The following is a 13,611-nucleotide window of genomic DNA, read 5'->3' as shown; positions in this document are numbered from 1 at the left end:
TAGAAATATAGTTGATAAATAAAATTTAAATGAAAAATAAGAAATGACATATTTAAACTTTAAAAGAAAATAAATTAGAAATTTAACTTAAAAAAACAATACAAAAAGAGGAAAAAAATTCGTTCAAGTATTTTTTAATTTTTTTTAACAAAAGTTTTAAATTTATATGTATAACCAATTTCTAAAAAATATAAAAATTATAAATTAAAAGAGAAAAAAATTAATTTTTAAAAAAATATGTATAATTATTACAAAAGAATCTAAATTTTAAATTTAAATAAAAAATAAAAAATGACATCTATCATTCAATAAAAAACAAATTATAAAAAGTTAATCACTACAAAAATATAAATTTTAATTTAATATATAAGGAATAAATTAAACTTTAATTCTTTTGATTTAAGAGTCTAATTAACACAGTTTTCGATGTTGTGAATGAATAACTAGAAGTTATTTTTTGTAGAATGTGCGCAGCTTTCTATGCATGTTTTCCACTACTTTTTGGAAAGAAAATTGTTAAGCTTATTAATAGTATTTATTATTATGTCTACTGAGTAAAGAAATATTTCATATTTAAAATTCCAAGTTTTAAATTTGAATTGTGAACTTAATATGTAGGAAAATGATTCATCATTTAATGTTTTCCTTTACTTTATGCATGAAAAATTGTTAAGCATATTAATAATCTAGATGCAACTATAAGAACCTTTTTTTGTTAATAAATATAAAAATCTACTACATGCTGATATAAAATATTGACAGTTAGAGGCGGCAAAATGGGCTTGGCTCTCCCACCCGCCAACATATATTTCTTCTTCTTATATTTATTGTTTAACAAACTCGCCTTTATGTAACGAACATATCTTCTTACTAAGCTCGCAGGTACATAATTTTATACATGGAGTAGAGTTTCGTTTGAACTATAAAAATAAATTATTTATTCTTGTTAATTTTTATATTAAAAGGAATAATCATTCAATGCTTTGCAATAATCATTCTTGTTGACTTTCATATTCTTCACCAAATTATTGTTGTTAGAGTTGTAGTATTATTGAGATTAAATACGATGCATTATTTCCAAAAAAATACGATGCATTAAATATATGCTTATATATATGTTAATTTTGTGAATAATTATTTATACTTATGCAATTAATCTAATGAATGGTCATTTGATATTACCACGTTCAAATTCAACTATTAAGTGTTTGTTAGAATATTAAATATAATACACACACCTGAGAAAGTTGATTTAACGACAACTATAGAAAACATAGATAGATAGTAATCTATACGCAACTATAATAACATTTTTTGTATGAATAAATATAAAAATCTATTATTGTTGATATAAAAAGCATACAAATATAGGTAACAAAATGGGACGACCCTCTCAACACATTTTTTTTTGCGAATAATTACTTATACATATGCAATTAAGTTAATGGATGGTCTTTTGAATTACCATATTCAACTTCAACTATGAAGTGTTTGTTAGAATATTAAATGTACTAACTCAAATATTTACCAACTCTACATATACAAAAAGTAAGAGTTAGGTATCTCATGGTGTTAATTTAAATAAAATGCAGTAATATATTTTTACGATTTGCGTTAACTTTTACGAGACAGACAAATTGATCTTTTTCCCGTGCATCGCACGGATAATACACTAGTAATATCTTAAAAGAAAACTTTTTTTGACAAGTTTGCTGATGTGTCGCTCTCTCCTTAAATATTCAATTTGTGTTCACACTTAAACCACTTTAAAATGTTTCATGTTTTAGTAACTTTTCAAATTCAAATTCTAAAGTTGATAGGTGGGAAAAGAGTTCATCATTTTTTTGTAGCAAACAGCTGTATTAATATTACACTGCTTTCTGGATGAATAATTGTTAAGCCTATTAATAATACCACTACTTTATGTATCGGAAATTGTTAAGCATATTAATAATATCACTACTTTTTGTATCAGAAATTGTTAGGGAAAAGATATTGTAACAACCAAGTTATGTTACTACCATATTACTACCAATCAGTCTCACCGTTAGATCGATTATGTGGATCCAACGTTTATATTTATTTTCATTTTTGTATGGTCATGATTCCTCAAATTTAATACTTTATATATATTTTTACCTTTGTATGGTTATGATTGCTCAAATTTAATGCTTTTTTAACTTTAAATATGAGCAATCATAACCATACAAAGATGAAAATAAATATAACCGTTGGATCAATATAATCGATCTAACGGTGAGATTGATTGGTAGTAACATGGTAGTAACACAACTTGATTGTTACAATATCCTTCCCCAATTGTTAAACCTATTAATAATTTTGTTAGAAGCTTTAAAAAATAAGTTTAAATTCAAAAAATAAGTTCAAAAACTCCTTAGTTCGTGTATAAATTGGATATGTGTTACTGCATAATTTCATTGGTAATCAGTTTTTTTGTACAAATTTCATTTGTTTCTGTCTGTATATTTTCTTCATCTTCTCAAGCTGTTATTTGCATAATCTTACCCATTATTAGTGCGTCTATAATTTTTTACTTCAAGTTTGTTAATATTCCATGTTCATTGCTATGTATTTTATTGGGTGAATTATTTATAGAGACAATAGTTCAGGAGAGAGAATAGGTGAGAGAAAAAAATTGCAATGGCACTCTATATGCACGGACATGGACATGGACACGGGATACGGGACACGACACGACACGCTGACACGTTAATTCTAAAAAATGTCATATTTTGACACGTTGGGACATGTTTTGATATTAAATAAAAATTTTAATATATAATATAATTTATTTTTAGAGTAAACACCCTTTTTAGTCCCTGTCAATATCTACGAAGTCCTTTTTAGTCCCTGGCGATAAAAAAGGACCAAATTGGTCCCTGAAATTACAAAAAAAGGGCCATGTTAGTCTTTATGTCAACTCCCAAATATGTAGAGTGGCCTTTTTCTTGTACTTTCAGGGACCAATTTGGTCCTTTTTTATTGCCAGAGACTGAAAAGGACTTCGTAGATATTGCCAAGGACTAAAAAGGGTGTTTACTCTTATTTTTAATACATAGAAGAGTTCATAATAAGTCATATAACCAATTAAATATTTAAATTTCATAACATAAATATAAATATAAATACTTTTTGTACTTTGTTAATTTTTCATGTCAAATTTCATAATTGAAAAAAATTAATTTATAAATTATTTCTTTTATATTTAGTTAACAAAATAAAATTAAGAGTAAAAAAAATCAAAAAAAAAATGTGTCCGAGCGTGTCCGAAAACGTGTCCGAGTGTTGACCGCGTGTCGGAAAAAGTTGACTGCGTGTCGAAACGTGTCGGAGAGTTGACCACGTGTCGGACGCGTGTCCGTGTCGGACACGCGTCTGACACACAAATTTTAAAGTGTCCGTGCTTTCCAGATGGCACTCATCATTTTATGTTTACGCAGGAAGATGGTAACTTCTCCTGCAATAGGAAAAGTTATTATCCTATTATTTTAATCATGTTTCTGTAAAATACATCACCTCTTTGGGTGTCCATGACAATCTTTTCGGAATTTTTTTTTTTAATTTCTGTTTTCGGGAACATAAATGGATAGAAAACTTGTTTGGTAAAATCGTTGGGGAACAGAAAAAAGAATCAGAAAATTTATGTTTTTTTGTTCTTAGGCACAAAATGAGAAACACTCATCTCTCTCAATCACTCTCCACCTCTACCATCATCCCCACCACCACCACCACCACCACCATCATCCTGACACGACCACCGACACCATCGTCGTTGCCGCCGTCGTACCACTAGTGTCGTCGTCACCACCCCCCACCCACAATGCCACCGCACCCATCACCACCATTTCCACCATCACCACCACAACTACCGCCACCGCCATCATCAACCACTACCGTCACCGCCATCACCACGCCACCACTGCCATCACCACCATTGTCATCAACCATCATTACCATTGTCGTAGTCACTATCGTCACCACCGTCGCTGCCACTACCGTCACCACCATTACACCACCCCACCACTACCATCGTCGCCACACCACCACCACCGTCACCTACCAACGCTGCAGTCACTGCCACCACCACCACCACCATGATGCCATCACAACCACCACCACCATGCCACTGCTACCATTGTCGCCGCCACCAACCACCATCCCCACCACCATTGTCGCAGCCACTGCCATCACCTCCACCATCACCATCCCCACCAATACCACCGCCATCGCCGCAGCCATTGCAGTCACAACCACCATCACTATCATCACCATGTCTCTGCCACCACCACTACCGTATCGCCGCCGCCGCCACCACCACAACCACACCATATGAAAAGGAAAGTGATGATCTGAATTTTTTTATATTTAATATGAATTATTTTTTATTATATTATTTGTTATGTCATCAAACACAATTCTCATTCTCAGAATAAAAATAGAACATGTTATCAAACACATTTTTTTCTCATAAACTGTTCCAAGGCACAGAAATAGAAAAGAATTGTTTTTTTTTCAGAAACAATGCTAGGGAATAAAATGGTTTTCATGCACACCCTTTGTGGCCGTGGTTAGATTCAAATCCTTTTTTTTTCTCTGAACCAAATTGTTTTATTATGTCTGAATTAGTTATATTTTTTTCAAACCGGTTTAGAGTAGGTTAGGAATCGATCTATGTTTCAAAATCAATTTACAATTTATAACTGGTTCCAAATCAATTTCAAACCAGTTTTTAACTGGTTCTTCAAAGCAGTTTTTTTGGTTTGATTTAATTTTTAAGATGGATTATAAAATCAATTTTGTTCTCAAAACTAGGTTGGTTCGATGATTTTGCTTAAGCCTACCCTTTGCTAATTATTTAATTTTCGGATACTACTCATTAATTCCGCTAAAAAACAGTGCTGTCTATCATCTCTCTCCTGTGAGAGAGAGAGTGGCATGGCCAACTAAGAAGTACGGACACACATATTTTTGAGAAAAATATGTGTCAGACATGTGTCGGTTTTGATACACGGTCAATTTTTTAACAATATAGAGTAAAATAAGTGTAAAACTAACTTAAATATCTTTATTTTGATATCAATAAATTGATATTATTATCAATACTTTTAAACTATATATATTTCAGTTCAAGTTTACTTATAAAATTATGTTATTCTTATTAAAAAATTATTCAAGAAAAAAATTAAACTTCATTAACAATATATCATAATAAAACCCTTTTTCTTTTTTATAAACTTCACCACTCAATGAGAGAACAGTGAACCTCAACCTAGATCATACAAAACACAATAAATAAATAAATAAAACAAATAAAAAAAGTAAACACTATATAAATTGAAAACATATTGTCATTCTTCGTAATCCTTGAATGAATAAGAAATAAACCCTTAAGCTCAAAGAACGATTTAAAAATGTTTGATATGATAGTTCTACGGTCAAACATAAGCCTTCATGTTATTTTTTTGAAAATAAGTAATTTATTTTTAAAAATGACGGGAGAAACACTATGGCCAAACAACTCTTCATCAAATTATTTTTCACTGTCCTAACTTACCAAACAACTGTATTCTTCCATTCCCTCATATTGTAGGAACGTAACCACTACTTTCTGCATCAGAAATAGTTAAATATATTAATAAATTTTTTTATTACATATATTAGGATTAATTAATTTTGGGGGTCTAAAAAAAACTAAATTGCTACAACTATATCACTATGTTCTGCTTTAGAAATTGTTAAGCCGATTAATAATATTTATTATTATGTCTATTAGGATTAATTATTATACCTATTAATAATTGAAAAGTAAAACTGTTTCCAATCACCATGTGTCTCTTCATAGGTCACTCAATATGCCTATATCCTTTAATGTTTGCATGCTTCTTACAGTTTTTAATACACAACGTGTCTCTTCATAATTCACGTTATTTTCCCATAAACTTTTATTTTTGCATATATTATACAATAATAAATTTTAAATGTGCAAAGAGACGAAAATAGACTAGAACTACCAGAGCATTGTATCAAAAGTGAAAAAGATTGGAATTCTTCATCTGATCACTAACTCTTATGCAAATAATAAAACCAAAACTTAATAGAAATACAAATACCCTGATGTTATAATATGCTATTATTAATTTTATTTAAAAGTATAATTATTAAAGTGTAAAATATCAAATTAAGTATATAAATTCAAATGTTTATAAGCTTAATAAGAAAGAAATCCGGATACCAAAAAAATAATGAAAGAAAGAAATCCTTAATTGCATATTTTTTGGGTAAACTAACAGAAATCTTTAATTGCGTCTTTAATTAGTGCCTTTAGGTGATAAGCTCAAATATTTCTTCATAAATGTTTGGTACGATAGTTCAATAGTCAAACATAAGCTGTCATCATCATATTTCTCTTGACAATGGTATGAATATATAAATGTTTAGAACAATGTTATCAAAAAAAAAAAAAAAAATGTTTAGAACAACAATTTATATTTACACATGAAATTTTATAAGCGACTATGATTACATGCAAATTTTGTATACTAGCACGTTTTTATAATAAGTGTTGAATGTGTTTTGTATTTAACAAGAGATGATTGCGTTCTATTAGGAATTGTCATTTTACGAGTTGGTTACATATTGTCACAAATTCAAATTTATTTGTAATTTATAATTCTGAGCCTATTTATGGGCAACATTTCAATGAAATGAGTAAGAGTGTACATACCAACATTTGAGTTGGTGACAATCTGTAACCAACTCGTAAAATGGCAACTCCTAATAAAACGCAATCAGCTCCTATTAAATATAAAACATAATCAAGTTCTATTAAATACAAAACTCAATCAGCTCCTATTAAATACAAAACGCAATCAACTCCTATTAAATACAAATTGCAATCAACTATTATTAACTTGCTGATTTGCTTCATATGCATGGAATCTGCTTTTGTTTATAGAGGAGATTTGACCTTTATTGCCTGTTGGGAGATTTAATCGATTAACTTGAAGATTTAATCGATTAAATCTTCAAGTCAACCATTTTTGTCAGTTTTGACCATTTAATTGATTAAATCTTCAAGTTAATCGATTAAAGATGGACAGATTGGTAGATAGTTTCGAATAAGGGGCAAAATGATTATTAATTAATTAATGAAGGGTAAAAGGGTCAAAAAACCAAAAATATCATGTATTATATGTATATTTTTATTTTAAATACAAAAATATAAGTAAAAAAAATATTTAAGAGAAAATATATTAAAAATTACAAAAGAAATATGCACAATTTAAATAAAATAATCAAATTAAAATATATGAATATTAGAAATCATAAAAAAATCTTAATCAATACAAAATATTTGAATTTAAAATTTTAAAAAGTTACGAATAATATGTGTCATTCTTTAACGGAGACAAGAATAAAAAAAATTGAATGTATAAGCAATTAATATTTGGAGAAAAAAAATTACAATTTTTTCAATTGAGAATATAATCAATTAAGATTTGGGGAGAATACGAAGTTTTAATATAAAAAGAGAAATTTAAAAGTAATTGATAATTTGAGTTTATTTTTTTGTGGAATTTAAAAATAATTTAAAACTATAGAAAACATAGATAAATAGTAATTTAAACACAACTAGTGAATTACCCGTGCGATGCCCGGGGAAAAAAGAACAAAATATTTATCGTCTGCCCTGGTTGGTTAATCGCACTGCAAAGCTTATATTTACAAAAACCTGAGAAAATCTTACCGCTACACTAAGAAAATGAGATGTGGTGGCAATATTATGAATCCTTCCGTCCTGAAAAATGAATAAATCAGCCAGTATAAAATTTATGAAAATGAATTCATAGGGTTTGTTCATAAAGAAACAGAAAATTATACCAATAGAACAATCCCTACACACATGGACGAAAAAAAATGCAAGCAAGACAACAAAAAGAAGCAACACTTCCCTATTTATAGACAAAGTCGTAATTTTTTTTTATTTTTTTTAAAAAAATAGCTTGTAGAATACATTTCACCATTACCAATGCAGAAAATAGTGGAGGGAACTTAATTGTTAGGTGACTGATTTCAATTTCAATTAATACACTTCCCACCCATTTCAAATTTCAATTTCAATTAATACACTTAGTGGAGGGAACTTAATTGTTAGGTGACTGATTTCAATTTCAATTAATACACTTCCCACCCATTTCAAATTTCAATTTTGAATTTTGAATCGAGAACATCATTAATACAACTGTTTGCCACCAAGTATTTTATAATGATTTAAAAGAAACTCTCCCTCCTTTGTAGAATTTTTTTATTTATGAAATAAAAAATATTTCTAAAAGAAGTAACTTTTCAAACTATCTCCAATGTGAACACAAAGCTGAGAATTAAGGAGGAAGTGACACGTCAGCAAAGTTTGGTTCTCCTTTCTATATATTATTATTATAAGATATATTAAGAAGATTATAAGAACCTCTCTTTTTTTGGATAAATATAAAAACCTATTAATATAAAATGCTAACTGGTAAAATGGGCTAGGCTCGTCCCATATGCCAGCACGTTTTTATAATTAAACTAAAATTTCACCCTTTATCTTTATAATTAAATTCCTAAATATATTTTCAATTTTGTAAATACTAATTTGAAAATTTCAAATACTAAGGGCACAAATCCTTGCAAAAAAACAATTATTTATTCTTATTAATTACTTAATAAAAAAAATGACCATTCAATGTTGTGCAATATAGCATTATTTTAATACTATTTATTATTAGTTGTTTCCAACCCAGTGAGTAGTCGATTTAAAGGCAATTATAGAAAATATAGATAGATAGTAATCTATATGCAACTATAAGAATATTTTTTGTGTGAATAAATATAAAAACTTATTACATGCAGATAAAAAATGCTGATGTTAGAGGTGGCAAAATGGGCTTGACCCGCCCGCCCGCCAACACATTTTTTACTTTTATTTTTACATTTACTGTCTAACAAATCCGTCTTGGTGTGACTAAGATCATTAGATTACTGTAAATATTTTTAAACAAAATGAACAATCAAATTGTGATAAATGAAAGTTCATCTCTGACAAATACTGAACAAAACTGAGTCAAACTAAGTAATTTTTGAATGACTATAAAACAAGATAAAATGCAGTAATATACTTGTAAATTTCGCGTTAATTTTTATTTTTCTAGGTGAAACGCACGAGTAATATACTAGATTTTATTAATAAAACAAACACAGCTTAAAATGTTTTTATTTTAATGTTATTTTTTTTCCTTTGAGAATGTCAAGATAATAATTTTTTTTAAAAAAAATAATAACTATATTATTTTCTTGCTATTATCGTATCACAAAGAGAGCATTTGGTAGAAGAATTTTTTTTTTATTCGAAAATCATGATTTCCAGAAATATGATCGGAAAATGAGTTTTTCGGGAATATTAGCAAAAAGTTATTTGGTAGGCTAAAATATTTTCAGAAATATTGAATTAATTTTCTTTATACTATATTTGGTTATATTAAAATTTTTCTTGTCATAGAAATCTTAGAATACCACCCTTAGATGAAATTTTCAAAAAAATGTACACACAAAATAAAATCCCTAAAAAATCAGATTCTCAATTTTTTTTTTTAAAAAATCTCATACCAAACGTGAATAAATAAGATTATCACCTCCAGTTTTTCAGGAATCCTAAAGAAACCTTTCTAGTTTCTGCCAAACGGCCCTCAAAAGTAATTATTATTTTTTTGGCGAGGAAAAGGGATTATTTTATTAAAAAAAAGACACCTCAAGTTAAACAATAGCTAAATTAAAATGCGGCAATTTAACATCTAATTTTATATAAGATAAGTTATTCTATCTACTTTCTTTTGTCTACCACTCTCCAACACCGTTAAATTAGAATCTAAAGAGCAAAGAGAAAGATAAATGTTAATTCAGATTTTGATCTAATGGTGTTGGAGAGTGATAGATAAAAAAAAAGATAGGTAGAATAACCTATCCCATTTTAAATATCTATATTTATATAAAATATGCAAATTCTATTTAGGGGGTATTGTATCATTAAAATCATAATTATATAAATGATGGTTTTTGTTGTTATGCAGGTAAAGTCACTCGGTTTTTTTTTTTTAAATATTCTAATTAATTTATCGCTTCGGGATTAGTCCAATTTGTCTCAAGTTTCAGAATTAAAAACTTTAGAACTTTTTCGAAAACACACTGTAAAAGATATATTAAAGTCAGTTTTAAATCTAAACTATGCGCGTCTAATTTCGAACTAGTCTTTGTGATATTTGTATGGATGAGATTGCTTGTACGATGATGACGAGGCTAAACTAAAATTAGCTTTTGAAATAATTAATTGGTTCACTTTGGCTAAAATAGCAAGGTTATAAATATTTGCTGTGTAACTCGATAAATGGATTAATTAAATATATCATCTTATGAGGGTTAACATAATTGGTCAAATATTTTGTTAATTTCATGTTAATTGTGACTTAAATTCAAATCTCAATTTTTTTCTTTTGGCAACTTTAAATTTTGAATGAGATTGATAGTTTTTTCGGAACTTACATTGGACGTGTGTCCCCTGTAACTAGTTAATGGCTATGCTTAAGTTAAGATGCTGAAGAGAAGCACCCGTTGATAAAAAAAAAGATCAAACAAAGTAACAACTAACAAACGAACAGTGAGTTCAAGCGACACAGTAAAAGTACGAGGGAAAGTGAGGGTTTTCCGAACATATGTCTGTCAGGTCATGCATGCAATTATGTTGGCTATCGTCTAGGGAAGAAGATCATCCCCGTGGGCCCCATGACCATGAACATCACAACCACAAATAAAAGTCCTACATTGTTTGGTCACTCTCATCATATTCATTACTGCATCTTTCTATCCACTAAACCAAACTAAATTGGACTTTGCTTTTGAGCGCTACTACAATTATCAATAGTCATTACTATATCGATGTGAACTTGTTAAAAAATATACAAGAAAAAGAAAAGCAAATAAATTGCGAGCTTGTTAATCCATGGTTATGTATATTGTATCATGGTTTTAATGATAATGATAATAATAATAATAAATTTCAAGGCATTTTTAATGAAAATTAAATAGAGAGAGGAAAATTGTTTGAATTTTATTTTTAAAAACAGTTTTTTGATTTTCACAATTGATAATTCTTGTTTTGTAAAAATAATTCTAAAAATTATAACTATTTTTAGTTTTTAGAATTAAATTTAGAGAATATATTTGGGTTGTTTTTGTTTTGTATTTTGACTTTTAACTTTCAAAATCAAAATAAAATAAAATACAAAACACCTAATTCATTAACTATTATACAAAACAGTTTAAAAAACAAAAAATAAAAAACACAATCAAACAGACCCGAAATTCGATTGTGTTCTATGTTTTTTCTCTCTAGCTCTCTCAAAACTTTTTTATAGAATAAATAATAAAATATATATTTTTTGTGTTTTAAAAGTTAAAAATAAAAATACAAAACAAAAACAATTCATATATATTCTCTAAATATTATAAAAACTAAAAAAAAATTATAAATTTAAAAATTACCTTTACAAAACAGCTAATTAAACAATTTTTTTTTTCTGAAAATCAAAAAGCTATTTAAAAAAATACAATCCATACATATTCGCTTAATCCTCAACGTTTGAGCAAAGCAACAGACAGGTATGGTACGAGAACAAAGTCTTCCACTTGACATCACCCATTGAACTACAAATGTGAAATGCCTTTGATTTGCCAGAACTTTTATTTTTTCAATGAGGGGTTAGAATTGTGATTAAACAAATGGGGGATCTGGCTTTTCCAATTTGATGCAAATAGCATTATCATGATAACCATCTCCAAAAAAAAATTAAATTATCACCAATTCACCATCAACTCCCTTCCATGGATTGCGTGCATTTTCAGGTAATAAGAAAAATTAATAATATACTTTTTATTATTAAATACTTTTTATATAAATTTATTAAACTATTCCAATTTATTTTTATTTAATAAAATTCAAATTAAATTTACTCGATAATATAACATATATTAAAAAGATGTGTTAAATAATATAATAGTATCATTATTCATCTCGCAAAGTGCCATCTCATAAAGCCATCACCATCACCATAAACAGATAATTGATAATAATCAAATAAATATTAATAATATAACCCAGTTAACTATATGAGGTTAAATGAATATAAAAAATAACATACAGTAAAACAAAAAAAACAGAAAGAAAGGGTGGAGGCATTGATTGGATGGAGTTGTGAGCATAGGAACGAAAGAGAAGAGAATATTGGGAGTGTAGAGTGAAGGAGAGAGAGAGAGGGAGAGAGCACTAGCAGCAAAGGCCAAAACAAACAAGGCGTGCAAAATAAGAAACTGAACCCCCTTTGTGTTTGCCCTTTGTGTTTGCATTTCGTCTCTTATTTTTCTTCCCATACTTGTCCTTTCTCGTATTATTTATTATAAGATTCGATTTTCTAAAATTATTTTAAATTATTTTATTTAATATTCACCGAAATGATGTTGTTTTGTGATGAAAATTATGGTATGTTTGTATTTTTAATTTATTTAAGGACTATAATAATATTTATTATTCTAATTTTTTAATTCAAAAACGACGTTGTTTTAGTGAACATTGGATAAATTGTCTAAAGTAACATTAGATACTTTTTTTCCTCATTATAACATATGAGTTTATTGTTTTTCATTTTAAACGATGAGTTTGCTTTTTCTGCAGTTAATGCAGATAAGTTATATGCAGTAAGCCCGATACGACGTCATTTTGGGCAGAAATTACGATGGTTTTGTAATTTTAATTTATTTTAGGGTTATTATAGTCTTTATAATTATAATTTTCTAATCTTTCAATCTCAAAATGATATGGTTTTGAAAGTAAATGCACATATTTATCTGCATTAATTACAGAAATATTTTTATGTTAAAAGATATAGTTTTATGTCATTTTTAATAAAACTACGTCGTTTTAATATATTTTGTCATTTCTCTAATTGATAAAATTAGAAATAGAAATAGAAAAAAATGGAGAAGAGAAAATGCAAAAAATTATAAAAAATGATGTAATTTCATTAAGGGAGTTACTAATCTCATGTTGCTTGAGATAGTTCTCTCATGTGTGTGAGAAAAATATGTGGGATCCACAACTTAAAATAAGGAAAAAGAAATGGAAAAAGCTGGCACAAAATTCGATGAGTGCATAGCATGAGATAGTTATTTCAACTAAATGAGAAAAATATTTCTCTTTCATTAAAATATGACATAACTTTGTATATTTAAAATGACAAATATTTTTTGTTTTTTTCTATATATATATATATGGTTTTATAAGAGTGTAGAAAAAGTGATTGTGTAATGTTAAAGAGATTCGTTTTGCGTGCCGTAATTTTTTTTTTTTCTTCAAAAAGTGTGGATCCCACAAAATATTGTTGTATATGTAAGAAAATTTGTTGTGTCGTGATAAATGACAAATGCAAATCCCATATATTTATATATTTATGTGTGTGTTTTTTTTTCTGTTCCATCGATCTTTCCAAATCTAATATAAATATA

Source organism: Gastrolobium bilobum, unplaced genomic scaffold (genome assembly GCF_033153095.1).
Source record: "Gastrolobium bilobum isolate Gb01-03AN ecotype WA unplaced genomic scaffold, APGP_CSIRO_Gbil_v1 utg1221, whole genome shotgun sequence".
Lineage (NCBI taxonomy): Eukaryota > Viridiplantae > Streptophyta > Magnoliopsida > Fabales > Fabaceae > Gastrolobium > Gastrolobium bilobum.
The sequence above is the reverse complement of the archived record's forward strand: the minus strand, read 5'-3'. Positions refer to the sequence as shown.